The sequence below is a fragment of the Ptychodera flava genome, chromosome 12 (genome assembly GCF_041260155.1).
Source record: "Ptychodera flava strain L36383 chromosome 12, AS_Pfla_20210202, whole genome shotgun sequence".
Lineage (NCBI taxonomy): Eukaryota > Metazoa > Hemichordata > Enteropneusta > Ptychoderidae > Ptychodera > Ptychodera flava.
Genome location: NC_091939.1, coordinates 8,658,526 through 8,682,367, shown reverse-complemented (window position 1 = coordinate 8,682,367; position 23,842 = coordinate 8,658,526). Strand labels below are relative to the sequence as shown.

At 38.6% G+C, this 23,842-nt stretch overlaps 1 pseudogene; it reads left to right on the top strand.

The window, feature by feature from the left end:
* The first annotated feature begins 2,621 nt into the window (after positions 1-2,621).
* LOC139144891 (neuronal acetylcholine receptor subunit beta-4-like) overlaps positions 2,622-23,842 on the top strand; it is a 50,843-nt pseudogene continuing 29,622 nt past the window's right edge.

Here is a 23,842-nt window from a genome sequence, read left to right as displayed (position 1 = left end):
GTTTCGAATTTGGGCCAATTAATGTTCGCGCGCTCTCGACTTTGTAGCCCTGAAACTTTCCGTATATATAAGGAAACTTTCAACAATTCTTTCTCGAAATCAAGAATAATGTCAGGGGTCCCACCCAATTTATATCTACCGACTCTTAAATTCAACTTGGCCGCCCTCCCGCGTTAACTTTGTTAACTTTGTCAATTTTCAAAAAAATAAGCCCTTGAAAAGTTTAGTTACTACATCAGCTTCAAAATGAACCCCACTTGTAGACCAACACTCCATCATAAACGTTTAAGAGTCCGGATGGCTGTGTTCAAAGGCCCTCAAGTTAGCTTGCCAACACAGCATGTATATGTGCAAAGTGCATCGCCATTGTTTACGTTTGAATTTACGTCCGGACTAAAAATCCCTTGTCAACGATAACAATGTAGTCTATGAATGCACAGGCTAAGCTGACAAGCTGAATACTGCGTATCTCAAGAGTACAACAAGAAACTGCAACTAACTTTAAAGACAGAGACAATGAAAAAAACATCAAAAATTACTGTTACTGTTCCTTTAAGGTAGTATGCACCTCGAAAGTGAAAGACTTAAACTTTTGCTCAAACTTTCTCAAACGAAACTTTCAACCATTCTCTTACCAAATCAACCAATAATATCGGGGGTCACCGTGCAAAGTTCGGAACTAGCGAAACAAATTGCTCAACATTTTGCAATTTTTGAAATTCAAAATGGCCGCCATCCTTGTGTTAACTCTATCGGGGAAAATTAAATTTTGGATTTTCGAAAAACTAAGACGGTGAAAGTTTTTCTTTCTTCAAGAGCTTTAAAATGAGCCCCCACAAGTGGTAGATCAGAAAAGAATTGTAGAAATTTGAGAGTTCGATTGTCTGTCCCCGAGGCGCGTTCTACCTTAAACGAGACGACAAACGAGCTTCAACACACACACATTTTTGAAATTTCAGGGGAAATGCTCAGCGAATCAAAGTGATGCATCTTCATCTTGTGACCGAAGCAAATGCTTGCTGGGCGCAACTTTAGGAAAATCTCGAGGCGAAGGAATGTCAGTCGGTTCTTTCTTTCATCTCAATTATCTGTTTAGGGACATGGCATCCCCATCGGATTTTCTTTCATTCAATGTTGTTCTAATTGCTAACTCTTTTACCCTTTCTATAGGACCAAAGATCAACTGATGCTAGCGCGATAAATCACCATTTTTTTAGCCGGGTAAAATTTAACATACTTAACTCGTGATAAATTTTGGTTCACACGAAATTTGCTGTCGTTCATCAAACCTCCCCAGCACTTTGCTCAAACTTTCGGCCCGCGGTAATGTTTATCCAGAAGGTCAAAAGTGTCGGGTTTGAATCGCGTGAAACTATTCAAAATATTTAGAATATCAGATTTTCTGTCTGCACGGTCGTCTGCGTCAGTTACAAGTGTGATCATGACGACATTGAAAGATCTGTTCCATGAACAAATAATTTGACACTTTGGCAAGGACGATTATTCTCTCGCGACCTTTCCTCTTAATATGGCAACACTCGCTAGATTGCAGTATTCGTTGCAGGAAGTCAAAGTATCCAATTCACCGTCTTATCTGAAAACGGACATAGGCCTATAGGAAGATATGAACACACACATACAGACACAGACACAGACACAGACACAGACACACACACATATTGTAAAATAATAACATCTAGTTGGTACCTACTACTCGAACTTCACGCATTCTTGCGATCTCAGCAGATAGGTGGATTCCTCCTATCTTATGATCGCGTGAAACTCGGGTAACAGAAAGCAAATATACTTGTGTTCTTATTCTTCTGTGAGCCTGCATCGAAAAGTGTACCCTCTTCCCGAGAAGATACAAGAACGTTTTGATATATACATATATATATATATATATATATATATATATATATATATATATATATATATATATATATTATATATATATATATATATAGGGAGAGAGAGGGATAATCAATATCGAGAGGGGATAATGCAACTGAATAACATACATACACATAATACATATATTCATGTATATAAATTGAATCTAACAACGAAAAACTAGAGAGTCCACGGCGTTGTCATGGTAATCATGAGACCTATCAAGATGGACAGACAAACTAAGAAACCGCTGATAATACCGTAAAACTGAAGTAGATTATTTTATGTCGCATATCCGATGATGATTTTAAACTATTGCTTTGGACGAACGATTGCGAATACATGTATGATTCTCCTATGACAAACACAGGGGGCGTAATGAATCCTGTGGGTAGTTCGAACTTCTTTAATGACTGATTATCATGTTCAAAAACATTGGGACTTTCGGATACAAATGATCGCGTTCTGACAAAGTGAGTTCCGGGAAGATAATTATGTGAATCTGTTCCTTAGCCGGGAATCAATTATCCACGCTGTCAAAACATTTCAAGAATTTTTAACTATCTGACCTAAAATAAGGCCAAATTACAAGAAATTGAACTGCTAGTATCTGTTCTTTTTATCTGCTAGCACGATGAGTCTACATCGTTTGGAATCCTAATGTGGACGATACCATTTTTACCCGGGGTTGGTCAGCAGACGGCGAGTCTTCATCACGCGAGCAGGTGTACGTGGTTTAGTTGCTGCATTTCAATTTGATACGGTCGTCCTGTTAAATAACTAATCGGCCGCCGGGGATTTTACATGTGCACATGCGTACATCTTACGTAGGTATCGTGCAATATTGTGGACAGTCTACTGACGGTGGTTCGGACACACTTCCCGACCTGGTTGTTCCATGCGTTGGTCAGTACTGCACATGATACGGGTCAATGGTGTTGGCATCATCACAGTGGAAGCAGAGATAGGGACTGCAAGGCGTCTGTGTTGTGCCGGTTCACCGTGCAGCCACCAAACCACTCTGCCGATATGAAAACACCCTCACACCGCTGTTGACGTTTTGTCGCCGTTTCCTACGGTGTGACTTGACACTTCAAACTCATCACCAGTCATCGCCTGGACGAATTAATCCCTTCGAACCATCACATAATTCCCACACGGAAAGTCAGTTCAAGTGAATTTTGCGTGGGGGCTCTGAGAGGTGTCACAGCCCACCACGTAGCCAGTATTGTACTTTCCCCTTGATGTTAATGTATCCCAGTGAACTGCAACGAGTGTGGCACCATACAGTTCTAACGGAAAGTACTGTCGACGCTTTATTACAGCTTCAACACTCAAAACCGCTTTCTGCATCCGAAAATAATAAATTAATTTGACGATGGGGAAGTTTCGATTTGGAAGGAGCTGTTTTCGGAGACTCTTGCCTATCCTTGGCATCATGGCTCTGTTCACGTTTACCGGTAAGTCACCCGGTTGTACATTTTTGGTTTCAGAATTTTAGATTGATATCTAGCGCTTCATATATCTTTGGCAGCAAGGAAATGTTCTATGGCCCAAAGTCATACGAGGCCGTATTGAAGCCAGCCAAGCAAATTCACAACATGCTTGCAGCGCACCAGAATTTTAGTCACTCCGAAAATTTCAAACAAGGGGTGAGAAACGAGGTTGATAAACGGCTCCATGATTTAGTCTGTCAGGGTATTCTACAAGCGGCATTGCTTATTCGCGAGAAATTGATTAACGACACAAGGTCGTTAGCATTGCGAAATGCGAGATTTATTAGGCGTAGTCACGTGACTAGGGATTCGACTATAAACTAACAAAAAGAAGTGTAACAGCTGTCTCGGAAAAAACGACGAGAATAACGGCAGTTGAGCGACGAATCCAGACAACTGTTTAGGGGAACGCCCTAATGAAAGTGGCCTGTTTCAGTTCACTGGCGAACGAGCGCATCGCCCCTCTTGTTTCGCAACCAAGATTTCACGTGTTTTCTATTTTATTTTTACATTCCCCTAGTTACTGTAGTATTTTTAGTACCAATCCGTATTTCTTTACACTTGACGAAGTTGAATATGTGTCAACAGTGGTGTTGAAACCGTCAGCTTAGTGCCGTTGTGGAAACATTCACTCGTCTTCTCCGAAAACATTTTACACCTTCCCGACTCACGAATTCAAATCGTACCAGAATCATGAACTCTATGACCTACACGGCAGAGTACGAGAGGTTACCGAACTTGACCGCACTTTATCTTGTCACCGTGACGTCATGAACCCAGTGGAAGCGCATAGCTAACCCTGGTCAAGGCGCTCAGCGAACCGAAAGATAACCCGACGTTCATCCATACTCACTGTCATTTCTGATATAGCTGAAACACGTCCCGAGAGTTTGAACTGCAATATGTGAACAACCGTAAATATTCGAGACAATGTCAAGATAGCAAGAAACCCCCCAAAACCAAAAAAATACAAAACACAATCCAAAAGCACAAAAAACAACAAAAAAGCAAAACAATAACAAAAGCACAAAACAAAACAAAAACCTAGCAGTGCCTGATGTCACAAAATCTTGCACTGTTCGATGACCTTGGAAACGAGACATGGAAACCTAAGGACAGTGGCGGATATCGGTCAACAGCAGTTCCGAAATGTACGCTGACCAAGTAAATATGAATTTAAAGTGTCAATAGGTGTACCTCTCAAGAATGTTTTCATCATAAGTAAGCAAGTGCATTTTTCGGTGATGATGTAAAGATATAAAGTTTGTTTCGCAAACGCAACGCATGAGGTCCAACGTGCAGTGTTATTACTAACAAAAACATTCTTGTCCAAACTAACGTTGCATTGTCATCAACAACTTTAATTGGACACAACACACGTACAGGCTGTTAACAGTTTAACCTTTGAGCGCCAAAATCATTTTTTGTCGCCTTTATGAATATAACCTAGTCATTTTTTCCAGATTTTTGCCAGAATTTTGATAAAAAACTGTAGGCAATGAAATGTAATATTCCTTTGGTCCAAAATTATCAGAAAACTTGCAGAAAGATGCACAAAAAAATTGTAAAATGTTACACTAAAATTTTGGTGGGACATACTACAGCGATCAATAACAAGCGCGTTGACATGACTTAAGAGTGAAACAGAAGCCTATTTTACATTACAACAACAATTTAAGAATACATTAACAGTTATATGCGGTCATGCATGTTTTACCTTGCACACACCAAAGTGAACATCGTCTTGATACCTGTATGATGAAAATCCTGTACGCGATTTTTGCGGGCCACTTGTACTCGAGCTTACTCTCTGAAAGTATGCTGTCGGACATACTGAAAAGCTGTATGCTCTCTATCGACCCATTTCGAAATTTTGCGCACTGGTTACTTGATTCTGTGTCAAACGATGAAAGTTTTTCATTTTTGTTTGAAGAATAGAAATGCAAAATATTTCAGCGGCATTAAAGGGACAAAGTCGGCCATTTTCATGAATTTTGTGTGATGCGAGATACTTCCTATATTGTTTGACATGTTGAAAGATAATGAATGGGTGACCATGCATATATTCGACCCTAGTTTTAGACAAATTAAATGATACCCTCGCGAAAATGAATTAATGGTCTTGACCATTAATTCAATTTCGGGATGGTTTCATGTATTGTGTCTAAAACCGGGGTCGAATATATGCATGGTCACCCATTCATTCAGTATCTTTCAACATGTCAAACAATATAAGAAGTATCTCGCATCAAACAAAATGCATGAAAAATGGCCGACTTTGTCCCTTTAAGGAAAGAAGGAAATCCAGTGCGACCATCCCGCTCAAGCCCGTTTTCTTCAACCCCCTTCTACTCCGTTGATCTGTATGCCTTATATGCACAGCGTTTTAGTTTTATTTCGAAGTTTTGCATGAGTACGTCGAACACCTTCAAGGGTTTGTCACGTTTTAAGTACATTTTCTGCATTTTAAGATTTCTAAACTTCTTTCGAAAGTTCTTACATTTGAAGTATGCTTGATATACTTTCTCTCTTTTCTTAGCTGCAGTCGTTTGTGGTTCTCTTTTTGTGATAAAAGAGAGCTGTTACATGCAAGTGGCCAATTTATCATTTATGTAATATTTTTAAGATGTGTACTAAAACCTCGTCGGTATCCGCTACAAGAAATATAGATGCCATAATTGATTCTACAGACTTCAACTGACAACATGGCGACACACGTCGTTTAACAATTGTACAGAATACGTCAAAGTAACACAGTCAACAGTTACATCTGTCAGGCCTGCGGGCTAAACAGTGCGAACAGCTCGTGTTAAATTGATTTCCTTGCTTTTGAAAAGGGGCCAATTTATGAGTTGCGGAATGAGAACGTACGGTCTCCGTAATCCGTTCCAATCCAAACAACTTACCGTTAAGCCGCGTGGAACCTTTGTCACCACGCAATTTCTGTCAACGTACGGGCAGAATCATTCGAAATTTGCAATCTTTTTTTTTAAATAACTCGAGGACAACATTAATTGTTGTTGCATTCCGGCTTCACATCTTCAGGAACACTCGGTATTATTGATTATAAGGTTCAATGCCAATGTCGCGATTGACTAAATGTAAAGAACAGAACTTTCAATTTGAATGAACAAGTCACTGTTGTAGCAAGCGACAAGTTGTGTATCATAAATATAACGTAAACACGATTGGAACTAATTTGGGATAATTGGATTTTCATATTTTTTCATACTCGGTATTATTGATTATAAGGTTCAATGCCAATGTCGCAATTGACGAAATGTAAAGAACAGAACTTTCAATTTGAATGAACAAGTCACTGTTGTAGCAAGCGACAAGTTTTGTATCATAAATATAACGTAAACACGATTGGAACTAATTTGGGATAATTGGATTTTCATATTTTTTCATACTCGGTATTATTGATTATAAGGTTCAATGCCAATGTCGCAATTGACGAAATGTAAAGAACAGAACTTTCAATTTGAATGAACAAGTCACTGTTGTAGCAAGCGACAAGTTTTGTATCATAAATATAACGTAAACACGATTGGAACTAATTTGGGATAATTGGATTTTCATATTTTTCATACTCGGTATTATTGATTATAAGGTTCAATGCCAATGTCGCGATTGACGAAATGTAAAGAACAGAACTTTCAATTTGAATGAACAAGTCACTGTTGTAGCAAGCGACAAGTTTTGTATCATAAATATAACGTAAACACGATTGGAACTAATTTGGGATAATTGGATTTTCATATTTTTCAAATTTCTCAAAAGTGTTAGGTGCCATACAGCTGAATGTTGCAATATTGCAAATTACTATTAAAGACAAGTGTGTAATGCAAAAAGAAAAGTAGATGAGATTACTTTAATTTTGTAGATTAAATCGACATTACTTCCCCATCCAGTTATCCCAAACTAGTTCCAATCGCGTTAGTACCAGTTGCCGTAACTTTGTGATGACTTTTTCGCTATTTTTGCTTAATGTCAACTACAGTTCTTGTTTTACTCCTCAAAACATGTTGAGATACACATGTTTAGCTTGTTAAAGGGACATTAGCTGTGACTGTTGACTAATTTTTCACTACTCTGTTTCAATGTATCAGAATTTTACTATAATCCGATCATCATGACCAATGCCCGGTGTTCTGTTTGCCAACACGGCCTGTATGTGTGAAACGACCATTGTTATTGTTGATGAATGTATTCTAGTCCGGACCTGAATACAAAATTTAAACAATAACAATGCAGATTATACGCATATAAGGTATATTTATGTGATAAATATTAGGAATTTCTCCATGGTTCAGGGATTCACACCAGAAACTGCAGATGATACACAGAAACAAACAAAAAAAATGACCAAAGTTACAGCTAATGGATCTTGAACTCAGCCTGTATATGGGGACTCTGCACTGTTATTGTTGTCAAGTGAATACTGGTCCGGTGTAACAGTACATTTACTTGTGTATTGGTGTTTGAACATGCTATTTGGAGTTGAACAAGCACTTGCAACTGTATACCATATAAAACAGTGAGTGAAAATCATCAACAGTAACAGCTACTGGTCCCTGTAATTGAGATCGTGTTGTTATCCTCTCATTACGGCGGTGAATCACGACAAAATGTCGATAGAAAAATTGTGGTTTACACTTTCCGCAATTTGTAAGGATAGCGTACGACATTTTGTTAGTCAACGATCACTCCTCGCTTACGGTGTACTCAGCCGCCGTTCTCCCAGCGACGTGCACCAGAATTTCGTTAAATGTTTCTAGGGAGCGTAAGGTACACCGTATTAACCAAGGAGAACTCCTCGACCAACATCTTGCACATCTTGTATGAACCACAACGATATTTCTAGTCGCCCCGTCTTTAGAAAGAGCAAGTGCTCCATGAGCAAATAATTCAACTCCTATTTTATAAATCTTAACCGTTCCATCTAAGTATACTTTGTGTTTATTGGCATTGAACCACCGGGGAAGGATAAATAAACAGACTTGATGTAAAGTGCCGTTGAAGTATTCAGATGTACCAACGCTGCAATCCTGGTTAGTATAATAAAGGTGGCATGATTGATTTACAGTCAATGTGGAGTCAAAGGTCATTAGCCTTTATGTATAGTGGGGCGAAAACCAGCGCGCAAAACGTGCCTTTTTATAACAAAGATTATCTATGAATAATTGATTAACAAGATTATTGCATGGAACTCTCCAAGGATAAGTAATTTCTCGTATCATGAACACGGGTCGGGGAGGCTTGTCAATTAAGTGTACTTATCAACTGACTGTAAATTTCACCCATGATTTCTTACACCAACGGGGAATACAGGAGTACTGATATTGTCGTCTAGAGGTTGCCAACGGGGGCGAAGTCGGTAGCGTTTGATATCATATTTACGCAGTTTTTATGTCGCAAGCAAGGGGACAGCCGGGCTCTGATGATAGCCGACAATTCGACCTGTTACACGATTCGGCAACTCTTCACGGGACTTTATGACTTCTCAATTTGTGGAAAATTATAAATAAGTTATTTTCTCACATTTTATTGTGAAAATACTGTAATAAAATAAAGAGACCCAATTTCTCTGCTACTTCCTAATGAGAAATACTTTCTAAAATGGAAATGTAATAAGAAAAATCTAATACCTTGATACCATGGAGGATTGGGCGTTTCAAAGGAACAGAGGGCGTAAGTTTCCCTATTGTCGGTTTCTGTATGTTTGACAACTATCAAGACTCAATTTCAGTGGAGTCTGCGTGCCTGAAATATGATGTCCAATACAAGTTACTCGCGACTAAAACACGGCATGTGTAATAAACATGATAAACATGTAAGCCTAGATCCAATTGTTCGCTTTGGCCTCCGTGTCTCCGACCACTGAGTCAGACACGGAGGCCAAAGCCAAGAAAAAGGGTCTAGGCTATAGACATGTCTTCAAATAGTGAATATACCTCGAAAACGAGTCTTAGACTTTTGTTCATGTATTTTACATGAAAAAGCTCATAATTGACACTAGGAACACAAATCAGTGTCCCCTATAGAGTTGATACAAGTCGCTATTAATCTGCATTCACAAAGTGTGTGCAAAATCATCGCCGAATTTAGTGGAAAAGTATGCTCACTTTCCAACGAATTCAGAGATCAAATTATCTTTCACAAGATCCATTTAATTGTGAAAGCCACCCATTTAATGCCAGCCAATAGTCTTTATTTTTCTTGGGTGTTCATTTTTAAATGTCAAATTACACGCACTTTATTCACTTTTGATAATGTAGTTGTTCTGAATGTGAATTTCTCATGAGATGACAATCACAATAAAATTCAGCCATTTAAAAGGGACAAAAAGTCGTCTGCAACAGCTCTTATATCATTTTATTTCTAGTAGGCCTAATATATCCTTGAGAGAAAATGTCAGCTTTTGACAACAGTTGAGTCTGCGCAGAAGGGTGAATGCGATACAGTTAGTTTTCATCAAGCCCATACAGCTTCAATTGAAAAGAACGAACACATCCGCGAGTTACTTGAATCGCAGACTTGACCGAAGTCTTAGAATAATTGTAGGTTTATGTAATTAGAACCAACGCGCAAAAATTGACTGTAATTTTAACAAAGCGATCATTCACTGTTTTATCTCTACGGGTTAGATGAATTTCGATTTTCGAAAAAGAAGGCAATCGGTCAAACACCGACTTCTCTCTCCATCATTCATAATGAGTCCATACAAGGAGAGATGATAAGATGTTGATAACTTTCATTTGCAAGTCTGCCCCAAGGCTCATTCTACATTTAAAATTAACTTGTCGATTATAGCAGTTCGCTCTATAGCCACGGGGTTGGTATTTACAAGCCGGTATTAGATGTAGACACTAGAGATTCTGGTTAAAAGGATAGTAGCCGTGTGTTTTGATTTTTTTCTCACTATTTTTGTTTTTAATGTCAACTTTCGTTTCTTGTTAGTTCTACTCCCAAAAGCATGACGCTTGTCGACTCAGCTGTATACCGGTGAAGACTGCAGTATCATGGTTGAAAAGTGAATTTTATTCCGGATTAAAATTCGAATGTAAATTGCAACATTTTACGCATATAGAAGTATCAACAAGCTAAATAGTCGGTGTTTGAAGATACTTCAGGGAGCAGCACAAAACTTACAGTTGGTATACAAAACAAAAACAGTAAAAATCATCAAAAGTACAGCTTACTGTCTCTTTCATGCTTAGCGGAGAAAGGGGGGGGGGGGGGAAAAAAAAAAAAAATAAAAATTGTACTACATAAATTTGCTTCTATTTGCTTCTCTCGTCAGTGCTGTATTAAGGTAGTATGCACCCCGAAAGTGAAAGCCTTAAACTTTTGCTCGAATTTTCCTCAAGTAATCTTTCAACCATACTCTTTCAAAATCAAAATCAAAATCGCGGGGGGGGGGGGGGTCACCGTACAAATTTTGGTACTAGAGAAAGAAATTACCCACTATTTACCAATATTTGAAATTCAAAATGGCCGCCATTCCTATATTAGCTCTATGGAGAAAATTACAGTTTTTCGATTTTCGATAAAACAAACGAAACAAAACAAAAAAACAACAAAAAACTGAGTCAGTGAAAATTTTTCTTACGCCAAGAACTTTGAAATGAACCCCCACAAGTGGTAGGCTAGATCAGAAAAGAATTGTAAAAGTTTGGGAGTCCAAATATCTGTCCCCGAGGCACATTCTACCTTACATTGACAACGCATACGAACATTCGTTTCTGAAACACACCGTTACTAGAGTTACTGTGCTGAAAGTAGGCTAAAGCGAGTAACCTAAAGGTTCGAAGAATACACAGTAAATGAAAAACGGAGTCTGTTCAACATGTCACTGTCAAGGCCATCCTACAGGGCAAATGCGTTTTATATGTTGCCATTAATTTTTTTGAGTGTCCTGCGCAATGAGAGTGAACACCAAATTTCTTTTTCAATATAGTCGACTCAGGTATTTAAACAAAACAGGTTTTTACAATATTATCGCTGTCGAGTCACGGGATTTGTCACTCTAGATTTTTTATGCACGTGTATGATCTCTCAATCACATACCGGATGAAGCGGTGTCGTAACTACGTTTGACTTGAAAAACACTGTGAAATGATTTTCCTTTTAGACTATTGTATGACGATATCGCAGCTAATGGATAACTGACTGGCAATGTCAATAAATGAGTTTAACCGTCTGTGTACTTAAAGGATAAAAAGCCATATCCGTTGTTCAATTCGCGTTCCATCACCGGTATTCACTCGGTCGATCGCCAGAGGCTGTGCTGTTCATTGACTGCGGTCTGGTTCTTCCATGGTCGACCTTTCACCCCAAGTTCAGGCGAAATTGACATGATTTAGTTTCGCACATTGATTTCATGTGAGGGTAAGAATATAGCACGAATAAATTACCTGAAGCTAAAGACAGAGATTATTAGAGGCATTTCGCAATTATCCAGTCTGGCGCAAGCATTGTATTCCAATCCCTGGGCTCTAAGTTAGTTAAAATCCGAAATAATTGATTTCATTTTTAGTGGTACGAGAGAAGATGTGAAATTTTACAAGATTGACAGGCCGGCAATTACGTGATCAAAGTATATCGGTAAACTAAATGCATGTCTTTCTGTTATTAAGTTGTGCAGTCTGGAAATCAGAGACAAATAATTAAATGTCGTTACAGGATCCATTATCAATCAGACTGGCATTCCGAGAGTCGAGATCTCTTCATGTTTTCTCTGGGTTACTTACATGTTCTGCCAGCTCAACCATCACATCTTGTAGATTGTCGACTTAATTAACTACAAGGATTTATTTCCCTACGGTTGACTACTCTTCGCGCTTAAATCAATCCACGATCTTCCCTGGCAGCGATTGTATGCCATCTCGGAATGAAATCAGCATGTCTCGCAACAGGACTGTTGTGAAAACTTGTATAGAGTCAGATTAAGCAAATGTGTTGAAGAATGTGAACTTAAAATTGTTTTGAGCGTATAATACTGATATCATGTTAACCATTGCACCGAGTGTGTGTGTGCGTGGGTATGTGTGTATGTATGCATGTATGTACACTCAATCTTCTCACTATTAAATCACGGAAACTGTTTTGACGAAACACATCTAACACCGTATGAATCACTGTATCGCAACTGGCAGGCAGTCACCATATTTTGTCGGTGTTCCTGTCTTTCTGCTACTGACTGTACTGAGATAGGGGTTTGGTAATGTCAGCAGAATGTCGGCAGACAGTGCAGCGGTGCGAACTTTCGAACTGTGCACTACGTCATTGCATGTCCGGGGTTACATGATAACATTTCTCATTCTGTATCTGTTTACACGACTACTGAACGATTCGTATCGTGTGACCGTTCAGTAAGCTGAGTACAGCGTATCGATGGATGATAATTGCCACCTGAAGGTATCACCCATCTATGCGGCAAATATATCTTGTGGCAGTTTTCACGATACAGCGTTGGTATACGGAGAATGCTGAAAGTGGCTCTTGCTGTTGAAATATTTTGTTTTCCACTGTACAATTTCAAGCAGAGCTTCATGTTGATTTCCGAACAGGAAAAGATAACCGTTCTGCTAGGAATAGCTTATATACGCAAAGGATATACTATATGACCACTTCATTGGTCTTCTTCAATCCCCAACTGGGTTACATATTGACCTAACCTTCTGCTATCGTCATTTTATGAAAACTTTACATATACGTCATTGAAAAGAAGACAAATGTAATGGATTAAAGAAACGACATTTGAAGCTATGTTTAAGATATTCATTACTGTCTGTTCCAGAAAACAAATAGTTTGTTCTTTTTCTCGTCAGAGTATGTTGGAATATGTCTCGCAAATACATCGCATTGTGGACACGAAGCAGTGTTATTGTCAGCAAATCAATTCTACTCCAGACCAGAATTCAGTTGTCAACAAATTTGGGCATACATACAGGCAATTGTGACAAGCTGAGAATAGGCATTTTTAATAAAGAACCCATATTTATTTTAAAGAACAAGTTTAAAGAACAAACTGTCACCGTGATTACTTTTATAAAAACTTGATGAAGTGATTCGTCCATAGAAATATACCTTGACAGTGCCCACTCAAGTTTTCAAACCTATTCTGAATTAACCGTTCAGTTACACACGATAGTGAAGGTGAACAATCTACTTTAGAACACTTACAAAGGAGATTCTAATTTCACTGTTAAAAGAAATTCGGAATCTCAACCTTTCCAACAAAACAGTCATAATCAATTCGAGTCCAGACTATCACTGTGACGCAAAATGATGCGGCATATTTTTTAAATTTTGATTTGATATGATTGATTTATTTCAGTTATCGTCATCCGTATACATATCAAAAGTGTTGTTCTTGAGTGTATCACAAGGGACAAGGACTGTCCCTATAGGCACATGTGACGACACGTCTTATTCTGCATGGTGGTTGTGGTTGGCCGAAGTTTCATTTCCGTGCCACAATGCTGAGCAACACGCACCCTAATATAGCTAGTCTTTACCGTAAAGGGGTCGGCCGTTCACGATAATGGTGCGACGTCCATGACGATTCGTGCGTTAAATGATTTATTTACTAATAATGGGTTACACCCTTGTGCTGGCCAAAATACACCCCTGTAACTACTTTTCGAGGTTGAAAACGGGCTGCAAATGCATCTGCCAAGACTGCACAGCAGGGCACCCGACCTTTTCATCGCACCCTTGGGAGTCCTAATGACATATTTCATCGGTGAATATGACGCTCATCTGTCACAGTAATGCCGTTGCATTACCTAAACCAATTAGCTACGTCCCGTGGCACTTTTCACGTGTCTCAGCGTTTTATTCATCGATGTTGTCGTCTGCTACTTGGGGTCGCGTTATTTTCCCACTCGATCAACCCACACTCCCCGAAAAATGATGCAGTTTATAAATCACAAAATGCTTTGCAGCTTTTTCTTACCACGATAGAATTACCGTTTCTGTGTACGAAGAATGGGAACACAGCATGACGGGAACGAAATTCTATTATGTTCAGAGAGGGTGAATGCGAGGAACAAGAATGAGCTGCCAAAGTTGTTACTATTCGCCCATGTTCTTACAACAAGCCCTGGAGGGCACAGTGATACGTTGAGCTCTATATCAAGTCAGGATGAAAACATTTATTTGATCCTATATGAAACTGCTGAACGATATTTGACATATATGTACTTCATGCACCAACTATCATTTCTGGAGGCCAACAAACGTATTTCTCGCAAGGCCCTTTCATGATTTGAAATTAACGTCTCTGATGATACGCGACATCATTCTTTTTCATCTGATATTTGATAAATGTTCACCTGATTCAGAAGAAAGAACGACGCAGAATGAAGCAAAGAAACAGAGAGCCCTTTTTTGCTGTTTCTAATGAATAGTTGAAGCCTCGCGGTGATAGATCTAAAATCGATTCCGTGTATACAGTACCTCGGCATTATCACCACTGCAAGCGATAAAGCCGGCCAACCTGCACATATGCGACAAGCGGTAATACACGAGTGGGTAAGTGCATTGGGTACACTTCCTCATCGATCCATCCAGTTAAACGCCACAGGAAAGATACCGTGTAATGAACTTCTCAGCTTGTCGATTCCTGTCTTGCATTTCACTCTCACAACCCTACTCGTGAAGTTACACGCGTCATCCAGCAAACCCCTTGATTTTCGCTTGTAATTCATGTCACATTTCCAGCTCAGACCGTACTGCGTTAGTTCGTTCTGTGACGATTTAGATCTTAAGGTTTTGTTTATTTCCTTCGGAATTCACTCCACTGTTGTTGAGTGGATTAATGACGTCACAGCTTTTGTGTGAAAGTACTGCACGCATTGCGTGATACCACGTTTACTCTACCCCACGAGTGACCGTGGTGATACAGTAAAAAATCCACGATCATGGAAAAGGATCGCCCAAATGTGCGGAACCTTTTGCGCGCATATATAGGTATTCCGAGTTGTGAGCCACGCGATGAACCACGTATGCCATTTTAAGAGCACACATCAAAAATCACTGTGATAGTCCCGTCCCCACAGGGACCAGGGGGACTGTGCACAACTGAATGCTTCATCATAATTGGTACACCAGTTTATTAAACTGATTGATCGATTGACTGACTGGCTACTTTATCGAAACTGACGTCACTATTTTAGTCAGCTGCTTGGATACAATGGGGGTAATGACGGATGAATGAGAGTGTATTTTGGTTGGCGAGATCGTGCGGTCTACTCGAAATTTACTTCATTTCCTTCCGGCGACAGATACACATACATTTCTGAAAGTCTAGTCGCAGAATGAACTCCGATTGGGTATGGCGAATAGTTTAAGGTAGTATGCGCCTCGAAAGTGAAAGACTTACACTTTTATCCAAACTTTCCTCACAGAATCTTTCAACCATTCACTTTCAAAGTAAAGAATAAAAATCCGGGGTCATCATGCAAATTTTGGTACTAGAGAGACAAATTACCCAAGATTTACCGATATTTGAAATTCAAAATGGCCGCCATCCCTGTGTTAACTCTATGGAAAAAAAAATAGATTTTCGATTTTCGAAAAACTAAGCTGGCGAAATATTTTCATACGCCAAGAGCTTTAAAATGAACCGCCACAAGTGGTAGATCAGAAAAGAATTGAAAAAGTTTGAGAGTCCGAATATCTGTCCCCGAGGCGCGTTCTACCTTAATACTAGACCTATGTATGTTGTGTAATTTAGCACTTCCCAAGTGCATTCCTCTGTTTCATTCTTTGCTCTTCATGGAAGGTAGAAATTCAGCGTTGTTGTACATTAAATTATATTTTGCAACCGATTTCAAATTTCGAAGTACAATTGACTGTTGAAAAGACACGATGTTAATTTGCCGATGAAAAAAATGACTCACACACGCTTACCGTCATGTTTAATTTATGAATGCGTTTTATTTAAGTTCAAAGCAAATGGTGTCACACGTTTTCAATGACACTAGTATCGCATTCATACAGTTCATTGCTGGATCACTCAACCTTGAAAGCTCATTTACACTTATTTTCAAATTGTGGCGCTCAAAATTAAACACTTTACCAGATAACGCTTACAAGTAACGCACAAGCTATGTTAACAATTTCCAATCAAAAGTGCAGAACCACATACCGCACACAGCATGCTAGATGCAATATTTCAACTTCACCGGTTAATTTCAGAGCATGCTATAGCAACCGTCAAACCAAACGACGATTGGGCATGCGCAGTTTCAGAATAAGCTTACGTACGGCCTGTGATATTCGTTGAATGTGGATAAGTTTTCTATCGTAATGATGAAACGACTTAGAGGTGACCCCTTCTTCATGAAGACGAAACAGAATACAGCAAATTTCATATCAAGTATTATGCATTATGACATTGATCTGGGTAAAATTGACCACAATCAATCAAGTAGTTGACATATCCCATGGTTTTGAAAGCGAAAATGACAGCGCTTAGCTTCAGTCATTTTGATCGGTAGATGTCGATTCAGAGCCTGTTTTGCCCAATCTTTGCCCAGAGTTTCATCTGTCCACGTCAAAGTAAGCATTAACCTTTTGAGCTGCTGTATACAATCATAATTCAAAAAATATTATATCTTTTTTTGGAACTGACACTGATCCATCGCTGCTACCACTGGCATGTGTATCTCAGCTGAAGGTAAAGAATGCGCCCCGAGAACAGATAGTCGGACTCTCAAAAATTTTAATACTTTTCTGGTCTACTGTTTGTGGGAGCAAATTTTACAGTTCTTGGAGTGAGACAAATTTTCATCATATTAGCGTTTTGAAAATTGAAATTTTATTTTTCTCCATAGAGTTAACACAGGGATGGTAGCCATTTTGAATATCGGCCGATCTTAAATTTTATGGTTACGTTTATTTCTCTAGTACCAAAATTTGCTCTGTGACCCCCGATTTTTATTCTTGACTTTGAAAGTGAATGGATGGATGAAAACTTCCTTGAGGACAATTTGAGTGACAGTTTAAGTCTTTTTCTTTAGGGGCGCTTACATCCTTAAATGTAAAATTACTGTTGACAGATGAATTCTCGTCTGACTGAAATCGAATTATCAACAAAACATTTGACATTACGTGTATATAGGCTGACAAATTGAACACCGCGCATTGTGATATAAATTTTTGAGTACAGCAAGAAACTGTACTTTACAAACAGGACCAAAAGAAAGTGAAATGCATCAAAAGACACAGCTGTTTGAACTTTAAAAATCAAGGAATTTAAAGCAGGAACAGTAATTTTGTTAACAAGTACTGATTTAATTTCGTGAACTTGGGCATTGTCTAGCGTTCATTTTTTCAGGGTACTCAGTCTTTGAAAAACGAAATTATGATCAATTGAGTAACTGTCAGTAACTGGATTAAATAAAAAGGAGTAAAGTTTTCATTTACGCGTGCTCGCCTAAAACAGTAAAATGTGACCGAAAAAATTGGAGCTTAAAAAACCGAAGAAAATGATATATTTATCAATTTTTTAGTCGGATAGATTAAAGCAATTGTACAAAAAAGGGAGTTCGGTATTTCAACGAACATCAAACAAGTCCATTCATATTAAGTTCATTGAATTTTTTCGGCGAGTTTTATTTTTTTTTATCAGTGAGACGACTTCAACAGTACAGTGTGGAGATTGACAGCGGGTGAACAACACTCATCATGTAAAATTGACCGACGGTTATGTATATTTATGAAGTTCCTTTCATACCGCCAATTTTCTTCATTCACAAATTTGAGATCACCGCCCAGGGAAGTGACTCACTGATTCAGGTTAAGAGTCCCACTGGCTTTTGACGATTCTGAGACTAATATGCTATTTCCCGTTGACTGTGAACTGTTAACTCACCGTACCGGCAATGTCATGGTGCTTGTTGCTTATATGTATCACAAGGCAGAAACGAGTATTGGTTCTCACCTGTATACCTGTGGTACGGTTAATCCACACCAAAATTGTGCCCTTAAATTGCTTTTTTCGTGTTGAAAATCGACCAGAGAAATTAATACTCGCTCCTATTACCTTGTGGACATGATATAAATCACAATCATAATTGTATACAAAGTGTGTGTTACTTTAACATACCCTGAGGAAATGGGAAGTACGGGAACTTTTTTTAGTAATTTTTTTGTTTGGATGTGACCAATCAAAACAAAAGCAAGATGCAAATATCAGTTAAGCGTCGGATTTAAAATAGGAAACACATTTTTTATTTGGCCTAAAGCACCTTTAAGTGTTCCTCTCTTAATGAAAAGTGTATCAATGACATATATATATATATATATATATATATATATATATATATATATATATATATATATATATATATATATATATATATATATATCACTGATTTTCCCTCTCATCTTAAGATGCGATACTCTGCCTTGTTGTCAGAGGTTTAATACCGACACAGATATGTAGGATATATATGAGCTGTCATATATATGAGCTGTCATATATATATTATATATATATATATATATATATAACGTATTTCGTTGCAACGTGAATTCAACTTATTAATAATGCTGTATGGTTGTATCATGCAAATCTGAAGACATAAAACTCGTTTGATCACATCAGTTTTTCTCTTCTCATCTTGAAAACGCCATGTGTCAGGACGGTTCATCCATTTGTCAGAACAGTTCATCCATGTGGAAAAGTGCCACAGCCGCTGAAATCAATTAAGAAATTTTCCACTCGGAAATTTAAAAATTAACACCAACTCATCACTGTTATCGCAGCATAAATATTTTACATTAGCAGCAGCCCTTTCAGCAGATGAAAGTGAAGATCACTGTTAAGGCAGAACGCGCTTCGGGGACAGCTAGTCGGACTCTCAAATTTCTACAATTCTTTTCTGATCTACCACTTGTGGGGGTTCATTTTAAAGCTCTTTGTGTAAGAAAACTTTTCACCGGCTTAGTTTTCCGAAATTCGAAAATTTTATATTTCTCCATAGGGATGGCGGCCATTTTGAATTTTAAATATCGGTAAATTTTGAGTTACTTATTTCCCTAGTACCAAATTTGCACGGTGATCCCCGATTTTTATTCTCGATTTTGAAAGAGGATGGTTGAAAGATTCCTTAAGGAAAGTTTGAGCAAAAGTTTAAGTCTTTCACTTTCGAGGCGCATACTACCTTAACGGAATACAACATTCGGCTCTCTACCATGCTGGTAGATACATCAGGGTTTCAAGATAAAATCAGCCAGGGTACGGACTTATCGGACCCATAGTTTTCGAAAAGTCGAAAAAAAAAAATGCTCGAGGCTCCTTTGCTTGAATGAATAATTAAGTGGGTCTTTCCTGGTTCGGATGCAAGGTTCCGAATATTCGTGTTCGACAATGCTGGACATGTCAACCCCAGTGTGTGGAACATATTCTCGACGTATCAGTGACGTAATTCTCAATAAATCCACATTCTATTGCCTCATCATATTGTATTATATAAACCAGAAACAGGTACTCATATTAAAGTGGATTTAGATGAAAAAGATGAGTCTCGTTAGGCGGAACTCAGAATTGTTTTCGAAGTTGAAAATCTCACGTCCACCGCATGAATTGTAATAACACAGCAACCCAGTCCCCACGCTGTCTAGATTTCGAAGCAACGAAGCGATAAAGGAGAATTTAGCTTTACGAGGTTAGTCATTCCCATGTTTAAAAGATTGCCTCATTTGTAATTTTATTGTCATCCAGCCGCAGCGTGATTAATTTGAAATGCAAGCATAAAAAAATGATGTGCCGACCGTACTGCAGTGATCGTACACCATGATCCATCCTATTGTTTTTAGTGCGATAAATTGCTGAAACTCTAAGCGCTAATTATTTGACGCCTTAATTGATCTATAATAGGTTTTGAATAAATCTAAACAGTCCTTTTGAAGTGCATGGCATTTCAGAGTCAATCATATCATTATTAATTGGCTGGGAATGTTGCCCTAATTAGCTGGGATTAGTCCCTAAAGGGTAAGCGTTATTTTAGGTGTATGTGCTAATATAGGCTTATGACGCGTTGGAGAGACCGCAAGTGGTAAGAAACCCAAAACAAAAAATATTTATTTGTGTAAAGTAGCCCTAAATGAAGTAAAGTAACTAGTTTGCCATCGATGTTATATATCTGAAGTAAAAACGTTCGCAGATTTCCAAAGTGCAACGAACTCCATGCAAATACATATGCGTGCAATCGTTAACGTTAATTCTGAAATGGCCTAATTTCCATATTTGATTATTTTCACTGCATCACGGATAAGGCTGAGCGGTTTCTTAATGGAATTGACGTTATTTACACATAGGCATCGTAATGTTAATTTTTCAAAGGTATCTGTATTGTAGCCTTATAATTACTGAGTCCAGATAGACAGGAAAATGATTATATTCTACTGCCAAAGGTTTACACGACGTTGTGAGTCATTCACATGCCGGGAACAATTAAGCACGGGCGTAAATTCGCTTGATAGCAATAACAGGGCATCTTATAAATTATACAGGTCGTGTGTACAGAATGTTATACTGTGTCTATGGATGCCACCGTGATAGAACAGATAATGAAACGATAAAATTGTCTACTCTCTGATTAAAATGACATGTCATGCATCGAACAAGTTAAAACGGACTCGTTCGTTGATCAGTGGAGCATTTGCCATGGGCAAGACTTTGACCTATTTAAGGTATAATGTGCCTCGAAAGTGAAAAACTTTTGCTCAAACTTTCCTGAATGAAACTTTTTATCATTCTCTTACTTTATCAACAATAAAATTCTGGGGTCACCGTGCAAAGTTTGGAACTAGCGAAACAAATTACCCAATATTTTGTGATATTTGAAATTCAAAATGGCCGCCATAACTGTGTTAACTTTATGAGGGAAAAATAAGATTTTCGAAAAACTAAGACGGTGAAAGTTTTTCTTTCTCCAAGAGCTTTAAAATGAGCTCAAGCTTGTGATGAATTAAAGAATTGGAGACAGACGATTTATGAACGACCCGACTTTCACCCGCCAATTTGTGACGAATATTTGCCTCCGAACTCGGGCTGTCAAACGAGTAAATCATCGATAAGTTCATTTCGGATTCGATAGACTGTTTGTCTGTTCGTCGGCGTTACGTTACAGTGCAACCTCCTGGACATAAAATCAAATGCATGCTGCAGGTTTCCAGTCGTCGGTAATCACTTAAAAGTGACAGCTGAGCAAATACACTTATGGTCTTGTCATCAGACGGAATTCCAACGCTTGGAAAATTGCGCTAAAAAAACGAAAAGACCCAGTTATTTACTGAGTGTTCAAGGGCTTTTATTTCGCAGACAGAATCAAAATATCGAAATGACAGTTTTTCATAAAAATAGACAAATTTCATAGTGTGTTCTTGTCACCTCGGGCGGCATCTACTATAACAAACAGAGGCGTTCAGAAAATACCGTGCGGCCATGTGTGACACGGAATCACTATTTGTACTGTATTAGTCACCGTTCAACAGAACTGAAGATATAAAACGGGAGCTGAAAGAAAAGGACATTAAAAAACCCAACGAACTAATTGGAGGGTGTATAGAAATTCCAAGCTACAGCGCGCATTTTATATTCTCAAGCAATAAGGAAGGCCATGAGCGGGTCAAGCTGTAAGTCAAGTTCACTCAAGTAATATCGAGTAATATGAGCGAACCGCAGAATATTTCTCAAATTGAAGCATGGGGGAAGCATGGGGGTGCAGAGAGTCACTGTGCAATGTTTCCCCAGATTCATTACGCGAAAAGGTTTTGTTCGTTTACTGTCCAGAAGATGTACCCAAAAGTGGATGATAATGTATTGTTTTGATGTTATCGAACCGCCCAAGGGCTCAATCCACATCAGAATGGCGTCCATGTATGCAGGATTATTTAGCAAGGTGTTTCACCCCCAAAAAACCAAAAAAAAACAAAACAGAAGGTCGAAACGCCCGTCAGGAATTCTAGATTTCAGTAATCGTGCACTTCGGATGAGGAACACAGTGCACTATGACTACCACTTGACATCCTGAGAGTCCGTAAACATGTCAAGTAAGCGGGAAATTGGAAGGAAAGCAAAACAGAATCACACCGCGGATCAATACATCGAAATTACATACATGGAATTTCCCCATGCTCTAATTACACATAATTTCTACATTGTAATCTGTGATTTGCCGTCAAGCAAAGTTCACCAGGCTTACCCTAGCATAATGCGCTTTCTATCTGGCATTGCAAATTCAAATCACGAATCTTATTTGAAACATGATAATTTATAAGATACACTTTACCGAGAGAAGTAAATTCGCAGAAATCTCATTTGAGTGCTGCTTCCCCCTTTGCCTTTAATACTTCAATCGCACGTCAGCTGCATTTAGAAGGATGACTTTTTAACATTTAATAACGTTATCATGGTATATTATTAGATTACGGTAAATTGGATCTTACTTAGAATAACATTATTAAAAAGCAGAGAGTCGGTTTCCTATTTCGGAAAGATCCCTGACAAAATTTCGCAAAGGACTTTGTATGCACAAAACGAAACCAATAATTCGAGTGTCGTTCAGGTACGGTGAGTTAAATTCTACTCTCACAGTGTCAACAGTACTTTTCAGGATGTCCCTGCGTACAAACCTAAACTATTCTGATCACGAACACGTAGATTCTGTTTATAATAGATTTTGAAGCGGCCACATGAGAGCGTAGCAACGCTAGTTAAAACCAGAAATCAAGTCCTTTTTTCAACTTGAATTCGTCATGCTTGGAGCTGAACTTATCGATCAGGGCATTTTTAGAAAGAAGCGAAAAACAGCATGAAAACACAGGTGATGGCACATGTTAACTCTCTCTTTTTTATTTTCTTCAATTTTGCCGTATATGATTACGCCATTTTCACGTCAATTATGTCAGCCTGCAGTGTACCAGGACCAATGTGCCATCAGTATAAATATAGTCGCCATGAGGACGTTGGTAGTATAGCTTGTCACATTTTTGCTACTGTTTTGATTGGCATGGTTTTGATGACTGACTCTATGTTGGAGCGTCACCTTGCATTAAACTGAACAAACCGTACAAGTTCTCTCGGTTTATTTTCCATTAAAATATGAAGTTTGTTGCCCCCTAAAAATTTAGCTCGAGGGAGCCTCTGCAGCTTACGAATTTGATTTGTCTGTTCTGACTTGAATCATGGCCCCTGTCATCTTTTTAATGATATCTTGACTAGTGGCAGACTCCACGGCAAAGCAGGATAATAATTTTGTTCATCTTGCCGAGCTGACAGCAGGGACTGACTGCGAAGGAAATTCTGAGCTATCAGTAGGTGCGTTAGATAAGACAGTACTCGCAGTGTGGTCCGCGCCTTTGAAACAAGCCCTCTCAATTCCACGGGTTTGAGTGTCTATTACCGTAATAGCAAATTCATGTAGAGC